Here is an 8978-nt window from a genome sequence, read left to right on the forward strand (position 1 = left end):
CCGGCTTCCCGCGGACCCCTGGCTGCTCCAGCGGGGAGGCCGCCCAGCAGAGAGCGCCGCAGCGCCGGGGGAGCAGCGCCAGACGGCAGGGCCAGTGGGCAGGGGTGATGGGCAGCTCGGAGAAGCCAGTGGAGTAGTCGGGGTGGCGGGTGCCCGGTCGGACAGAAACATCTGGCATCTTGGTGTTGGGACTTAGGGGTTGTCTCCGACTGTTCTGAACCTTTAACCCGCTGTAGATAGGGACACAGAAGAGAGGGAGACGCTCAGTCAGGGTCAAGAAGATGAGATGGAGATTGACGGTGATCATTTGAGTGGCAGGAAGCTTGCCACCGTTTCTGAGGCGTGATTTGCACTGGCAGGTTTCTCCTCCTCCTTCTGTATTGGATGCCCGAGTGGCGGGTGAAAGCAGCTTGTATTCGAGCTGCAGTTAGACTGTGAAGTGGTGCTGCTGAAGACTATTGATGAATTCAGAATGTAGTTTTGTGCAAAAATTCGCTCGCAAAGATTTGCATAAAGCCAATATTCACACTGTCGCGGTCACAGGTGACAATATGTTGACTGCTGTCTCTGTGGCCAGAGATTGTGGAATGAGTCTACCTCAGGATAAAGTTATTATTGCTGAAGCATTGCCTCCAAAAGATGGAAAAATTGCCAAGGTAAATTGATATTATGCAGACTCCCTAAAACAGTGCAATAACTCATCAGCAATCAACACAGAGGCTATTCCCATTAAATTGGTCCATGATGGCTTAGAGGACATTCAGGTGACTCGTTATCATTTTGCAATGAATGGTAAATAATTTTCTGTGATACTAGAGCATTTTCTTTTTTTCTTTTCCTCTTTTAATTGTTATCTTAAAATTGTGGGGTACAATTCAGGATTAGGTATACAAATATTCATTGCGCAGAGACCCTTGTTGATGAGGTGTGCCCCCTTCCCCAGGCAGATATTGACTACTGTCAGCCCCACCTCCCCCAGCTCCTGCAGTTTCGCACTACTGTCAATCTTTTTCTTATAGCAATATGGTAATTGTTCAATGTCCACTTATGAGTGAGAACAAGTGATACTCAGCTCTTGGTTTCTGTGAGAGATCACTCAGTATCATAAACGCCAACTCCATCAAGGTTGCTGTGAAGTTCATGATTTTGTTCTTCTTTAGGGCTGCGTAGTACTCCATTGTGTATATGTACCACATTTTTTAAATCCAGTCCTCTTTTGATGGGCAACATGGTTGGTTCCATGTTCTTGCTATTATGAACAATGCTGCAATAAACATACGTGTGCAGGTATCTTTTTCATAGAATGACCTGAGTTCTTCCAGGTATATTCCCAGTAGGGGAGTTGCAGGGTTATATGGAAGGACAATTTTTTAGAACTTTTAGGAATCGCCACACTTATCTCCACAGAGGCTGTACTAATTTACACTCCCACCAAGAATGTAGAAGTGTTCCCTTTTCGCCACATCCTCTCCAGCATCTGTTATTTTTTGAGTTATTGATGATGGTCATTCTGACTGGAGTTAGGTGGTATCTCCGTGTAGTTTTAATTTGCATCTCCTTGATGACTAGTGAGGTTGAACAGTTTTTCATGTATCTGTTGGCAACTCGTATGTCTTCTTTTGAGAAGTGTCTATTCAAATCTTTAGACCACTTTGCCATGGGGCTGTTTGTTTTTTTCTTTTTAGCACATTTGAGTTCCTTGTAGACCCTTGAAGTAAGGTTTTTGTCAGACACAGAGTTGGCAAATATTTTTTCCCAATCTGTGGGCTGTCTCCCTGTTCTCTTGATAGTTTCTTTGGCTTTGCAGAAGCTTGTCAGTTTAATGAGGTCCCATTTGTCTATCTTATCTCTTATGGCCTGGGCACTTTGGGTTTTGATCAGGAATTGGTTGCTAGTTCCAATTTCCATAAGAGTGTCTCCTGCATTTTCTAAGGCTCTTACAGTTAGAGGTTTTTCATTTAGGTCTGTGATCCATTTAGAGTTAATTTTTGTGTATGGGGATAGTTAGGGGTCCTGTTTGAATCTTCTGCATGTGGACAGCCAGTTTTCCCAGCACCATGTACTGAATAGGTTCTCCTATTCCCAGTAGTGGGTGGTGGAGGCTTTGTCGAAGGTAAGTTTGGTGAGAAATTGACGTTTTGCTTCTGGAATCTCAATTCTATTCCATTGGTCTATATGCCTGTTCTTGTACCAATACCAGGCTGTTTTGATTATTGTAACTTTATGATAAAGTTTAAAGTCTGGGAATGTGATACCTCCTGCTTTTTTTGTTGTTGTTGAGGATTGTTTTGGCATTCTTGGTCGTTTACGTTTTCATATGAATTCCTGTATTGTTTTTTCTAGGTCTAAGAAGAATGTTGGTGGTAATTTGATGGGTATTGCTTTAAATCTGTAGATTGCTTTAGGTAAAATGGACATCTTAACAATGTTGATTCTTCCAATCCATGATCATGGAATATTTTTCCACTTGTTTGTGTCATCTTTGATTTCTTTGAGCAGTGTTTTATAGTTTTCATTGTAAGGGTCTTTCATGTTTCTGGTTAGGAAGATGCCAAGGTATTTCATTTTTTTTGTGGCAATTGTGAACAGAATTGTGGTTTTTATTTGGGTTTCTGTTTGTTTATTATTGGTGTATAGAAATGCAATTGTCTTTTGCATATTTATTTTCTACCCTGAGATTTTGCCAAAGTCCTTTATCAGTGCAAGGAAGTTTTGAGCAGATTCTCTTGGGTTTTCAAGGTATACAATCACGTCATTTGCAAAGAGAGATAACTTGACTTCCTCTTCTCCTATTTGGATACTCCTGATCGCCTTCTCTTCTCTGATTGCTCTAGCTAAGACTTCCAAAACTATGTTGAACAGGAGGGGTGAGAGTGGGCATCCTTGTCTTATTCCAGTTTTCAGGGGAAATGGTTCCAATTTTTGTCTATTTAGGAGTACACTGACTGTGGGTTTCTCGTAGATAGCTTTTACTATTTTGAGGTATGTTCCATCTATGCCTAGATGTTTGAGGGTTTTTATCACGAAGGGATGCTGGATTTTTTCAAAAGCTTTTTCTGCATCTAATGATATAATCATGTGGCTTTTGTTTTTATTTCTATTGATGTATTTAATTATGTTTATGGTTTATGAATGCTGAACCATCCTTGCATCCTGGGCATGAAGCCTACTTGGTCGTGATGGATGATTTTTTAGTGTGTTGCTGAATCCGAATTGCTAGCATCTTACATAGAATTTTAGCATCTATTTCATCAAAGATTTTGGCCTATAGTTCTCTTTCTTTGTTGGGTCTTTACCTGGCTTGGTTATCAATGTGATGTTAACTTCATAAAATGATTTGGGGAGAGTTCCATCTTTCCCAATTGCCTGGAATACTTTCAAGAGGATTGGTATCAGTTCCTCCTTGAAGGTTTTGTAGAATTCTGCTGGAAAGCAATCTGGTCCAGGTCTTTTTTTGGTAGGTAGTTTTCTTATGACATAATCAATTTCCTTACTTGTTATTGGTCTATTTAGAGTCTCATTTTCTTCTTGTTTCAGCCTAGGGAGGTTGAGTGATTTCAGAAAGTCCTCCATTTCCTTTAGATTTTCAAGTTTGTTTCCATACAGTTGTACATAGTAGTCTCTGGTAATCATTTGTATTTCTTCAGGGTCAGTTGTGACTTCATTTTTTGTGTTTCTGATTGAGTTTATTTGGGCTTTTTCTCTCTTTTTCTTGGTCAGTCTGGCTAGGGGACCATCTATCTTGTTTATCCTTTCAAAGAACCAGCTTTTTGTTTCGTTGATTTTTTATATTGTCTTTTTGTCTTCTGTGTCCTGGATTTGGGCTTTTATTTTGTTGATCTGGATTCTTCTGCTGAAATTAGGGTTTTGATGGTTTTGTTTTTCCAGCTTCCTTATGTGACTTGTTAAGCTGTTAACTTGTGATTTTTCCATTTTCTTCATGTGTGCTTGTAAAGATATGAATTCCCCTCTTACTACTGCTTACATGGCATCCCAGAGATTTTGGTAAGATGTTTCTTCATTTTCATTTGTTCCCAAGTATATTTTAATCTCTGTTTTAATTTCCACAGTGACTCAGTAGTTGCTTAGTATCATGCTGCTTAGTATCCATGTCTTTGTGGGTTTGGGGGGAACTTCATTGGTGTTGATCTTTATTTTTATTCCAGTGTGGTCTGAGAGGGTGCATGGCAAAATTTTAATCTTATGAAATTTGTTTATGTTGATTTATGGCCAATGATGTGGTCAATCTTAGAGTATGTTCCATGCAGTGATGAGTAGAATATATATTCTGTGGTCGTTGGGTACAGGTATCAATTAAGTCCATTAGGTCAAGAGTCACTTTGAGGTTCCAGATCTCCATGCTGATTTTTTTGTCTTGATGATCTGTGTAAGGTTGTGAGTGGGGTATTAAAGTCCCCAGCTATGGTAGTGTTAGAGTCATTCTCTTTTAAGTTTGCCTAGAAGCTGCTTTACAAACGTTGGTGCTCCTCTTTTGGGTGCATATATGTTTAGGATGGATATTTCTTGTTGATGAATTGAACGTTTTATCATTATATAGTGACCGTCTTCATCTTTTAAATTTTTGATAGCTTTAAGGGTATTTTGTCTGAGATTAAGATTGCAACTCCAGCTTTATTTTGTGTTCTATTCACCTGAAATTTTGCTTCCCATCCTCTTGAGTCTGTCCTTTCTGGTAAGATGAGTCTCTTGGAGACAATATATTACTGCCTCATGATATTTTATCCATTTTGCCATTCTATGTCTTTTTGGTGGTGCATTTAGTACTTTCACATTCAGGCTAATTATTGAAATGTGAGGGTTTATCCCTGTCATGAGGTTCTTAGAGAGGTGTTGTTGTTCCTGTTTGTTGTCTTTCTTTTGATTTTTGGGTTGTTTCATGTGTGTTTTCAATCTTTTTCTTGTTCTCATGTGAAGGGCATTGTCATTCTTTTTTCCTTTCTTCTGTGTTTAATACTTTCTTAAGTGTTTATTGGAGAGGTGGTCAGGAGGCAGCGTAAGTTCTCAGGGATTGAATGTCTGGGAAAGATTTTAATTCTCCTCATTGATGAGGCTTAGCTTGGCTGAGAAGGTTATTCTTGGTTGAAATTGTTTATCTTTGAGAATTTTGAATATTGGGCTCCAAGCTCTCCTAACCTGAAGTATTTCTGTAGATAAATCTTCTGTTATTCTAACTGGTCTTCCCTGGTAGGTAATATGACCTTTTTCTCTTATTGCTTTTAGGATTTTTTCTTTTGTGCCTACTTTGTTCAGGCAAATTATTATGTACCGAGGAATTGGTCTTCTCATTTGTTGTCTTGCAGGGGTTCCCTGAATCTCTTGTGTTTGAATTTTCACACCACTGATGAGATGAGAGAAGTTTTCTTTAATAATTTAATGGAATGTTTGTTCCAGGGTGATCTCTGTCTCTCTTTCTGCTTCAGGAAGCCCAATTACTCTTAGGTTCAGTCTCTTGAAGTAATCGCTCATCTCTTGAAGTTTTTGTTCTGTCTTTTTAAGCCTCTTTTCTATGTTTTTGACAGTTTGATTTAGTTCTATATTTTGGTCTTCAAGCTCTGAGATTCTTTCTTCTGCTTGGTTAATTCTGCTTTCCATGCTTATTGTTTGTTATTTATTTCAATCACAGTTTTCTTTACTGTTGTTATCTCAATCAAAAACTCCTTTCTATTTTCCTCTTGTCTCTCCTCAATTCTTTTTATTCTGTCTATTTCTATTAATGTCTTGATGACTGAGTTTGTAGTATGTGACCAGTCATTCTGGGGGTTCTTCATTGTTTGTGTTCCGAAGTCTGTTTTCTCAGTGTCTGACCTCCCAGGGGTCTGTGTGAGACCTATATTCTTCTTTTGGTTTTTCTTCATTTGTGTAGATTTTCCTCCCCACTTTTTCCCTTTCCCCCCATCTTATTTAAATATGTTGTTCAGAGGTGACAGGGTTGCTTTTACTTCTGTTTGCTCAATCTCCTATTCTTCCCTGTGTGAATTCTCTGACTTTGTTCAATTCTTAAGCTGGACTATAGGTTGGAGGCTATACTTTTTGCAGTTTTGAGATTTAATTGAGGGTGAAGCTGTGATTCAAAATCTATCTATAGATCCCAGTATCCACTGATAGCTGTATGGATACCCTGCAACCTGCTTCCCACTGCCTTGCAATCTGTTCATGTAGTGGGGGTATAGGTTTGCTCCCAGAAAGCAAAATGAGGTACAAAAAAGGAAAGAAATGCAACGGAGGGGGGAAGAGGAAAGTGGAGAGAAAGAAGAGTAAGAGGGAAAACAGACAAAAGTACTAACAAATGAAAATAGACACAAAGACAGATAAGAGTGAGATAAAAATCAAAAACAAAAACAAACAATAACAACAACAACAACAAAACTAGAACTTACAATCATCCAGACACACAAACTAACCAACCTCCTTACGATATGCTATTCCCCTACACAAACACGAGGTCTGAGGTTCCAAGTTGGAGGCTGGGCAGAGCTGGGTGGAGCAATGCAGGTCTCTGTCTGGTCTCAGGGCTCCAGCTGATCTCTAGTTCTGTTGCAACTGGGTCCAGCTGGGGGAGGCGGAGTGTGAGACAGCTGGGTGCTTCAGGTCAGCATGTCACCATGTGGCTTGGGTCTCTTTTCCTTTCCTTGTTCTTAGGTCCCAAGCTGGAGGCTGGGCAGAGCTGGACAGAGTTGGGCACAGCAGGGCGGGTTTCTGCCTGGTCTTGGAACTCCAGCTGTTCTCTGGTCCCGCTGTGCTCAGGGATGAGTCGGGGGCAGCAGAGTGCGAGAAGGCCGGGTGTTGCAGGTCAGCATAGTGCAGGGTGGCTGGGGGAGGGGCAATGCAGCCAGCGAGGGAGCCCAGAGCTCCACGGGGTGGGAGTCAAGGGCCTCGCAGGTGGTGGTGACTTGGGACGGGGTAGGGTGGTGCAGCCATTGAGGGAGGCCAGAGCCCAGTGGAGCGAGAGCTGAGGGCATCCCTGGGTGGCGGCAGCTTGGGAGGGTGGGTTGTTGCAGTCAGGGAGGAGCCCAGAGCTCCAGAGGCCAGGAGCCTATGGCCACCTGGGGTGGGACAGTGGCGGCCGCAGTAGCCGATCGGTGCATGGGACCGAGGGCCTCCAGGCCTCGACCTGGCACGGCTGGTGGGGGGGGAGGGAAGTGAGAGTTTTTATGGAACCTCACTTTCACGGAGATTCTCACAGTCCCACCTATCCCATTACCATCTTGCCAGAAGTCCCGATACTAGAGCATTTTCAAGGTCTTGTTTCTAAGTTGTTGTTTCAAAGCACTGTGTTTGCTTGTATGGCACCTGATCAGAAGGCCCAGTTGGAAGAAGCATTATAAAAAGTTGATTACTTTGTTGGGATGTAGGGTGGTGGCACAAATGATTGTGGTGCTTTGAAGAGGGCAAATGGAGGCATTTCCTTGTCAGAACTTGAGGTTTCAGTGGCATTTCCCTTTATCTCTAAAACTTCTAGTATTTCTCGTGTGCCAGACCTTATCGGGGAAGGCCATGTTTCTTTAATAACTTCCTTCTCTGTGTTTAAATTTATGGCATTGTACAGCACTATCCATTACTTCAGTGTTACTTGCCTGTATTCTACCTTAAGGAACCTAGGAGACTTCCAGATTCCCTTCATTGATCTGGCAATCATTTTGGTACTGGCATTTACAATTAGCTTAAATACTGCCTGGAAGGAACTTGTGGTCAAAGACTACCTCCAGGTCTTATATCTGGGGCACTTCTCTTCTTCGTTTTGTCACAGATTGTCATATGCATTGGATCTCAACCTTTGGGAGGTTTTTTTGGTCAATCTTGGTATAAAATGTTGTATCTACATTCAGATGCCTGTAATACAAGAAGATGGTATTGGAATTCCTCACACTTACACAATGAAAGCAAACTTGGTGAGTGTAATATACAGAATTGAAAGTACCACAGTGTTTTATTTCCAGTTTTCAGTAACTCATAATGACAATTGCCTTTTCAAAAGGAAAACCCTTCAGGCAACCTTGCTTACAAGAATTAGTACTTTTGTCTCATCTGTGATTATCTTATATTTCTTCATATTATTCATCATGTTGTATTAAATTGCCTCTGTTGACCAAGTTCTTCAGATAGTATGAGCACCATATACTATATATATATATAAAACTGTGCTCATCATTGTTCTTGTCAATGCCCTTATATCTATCATGGTGGAGGAGTCAGTGGATTGGGGGAAAGTGCTGCTTGTCTTGGGCCCTGGGCTGTAGGAAGACACCAAAGGCGAGATATATATGCCTGGCAAAGGAGCTCTTGGTTGATCCAGAATGGCCACCAAAACCTCAGTCAACAACAGAAGGTAAAGCATTAGTTATGGAGATAGATCATGTCAGATCATCACATAGCAGTCAGTCAGTCTTACTGGTATGCTGATAGCAACATTCAGGAGAATGTGATTTTTGGATCTTCTGATCCTGTGTGTTAGAATGGCACTATTTCAATTTATGTCCTTTGTGATATAGTAGTTGATTTGAGAGTTTTGTGCTTTAAAAAAAAGCAGAAAAAGGGATTGGCCTAATACTTAAATTAATAATCAATCTGTAAATTCCTGCATCTTCATTCAGTAACCTAGATATTACATACCTTTCCAGAATTTTCTTGATTGCTACCCTCATTGGGTACAGGAGAAATTTGGTGTTAAGTAGGATTTTAGACATTAGCTTTTATCTATCTATCTATCTATCTATTTATTTATTGAGTCAGTGTCTCACTCCGAGGCCCAGACTGGAGTGCAGTGGCATGCCCATGGCCTCCTCAGCACCAACCTCCTGGGCTCCAGTGATCCTTCCACCTTAGTTTACAGTAGCAAGAACTATAGGTTTGTGCTACCATGCCCAGCTAATTTTCTATGTATTGTAGAGATGAGGTCTTGCCAAGTTGTCTGGGCTGGTCTCAAAACCAAGGCTCAGGCAATTCATTTGTCTCAGCCT

General features: G+C 41.1%; 1 pseudogene; it reads left to right on the top strand.

Annotated features, from left to right (window-relative positions):
• Positions 1-461: 461 nt before the first annotated feature.
• On the top strand, positions 462-8393 carry LOC103272859 (annotated as a pseudogene).
• The last annotated feature ends 585 nt before the right edge of the window (positions 8394-8978 follow it).

This window comes from Carlito syrichta, unplaced genomic scaffold (assembly GCF_000164805.1).
Source record: "Carlito syrichta isolate Samal-C Ts95f unplaced genomic scaffold, Tarsius_syrichta-2.0.1 Scaffold313344, whole genome shotgun sequence".
Classification (NCBI taxonomy): domain Eukaryota; kingdom Metazoa; phylum Chordata; class Mammalia; order Primates; family Tarsiidae; genus Carlito; species Carlito syrichta.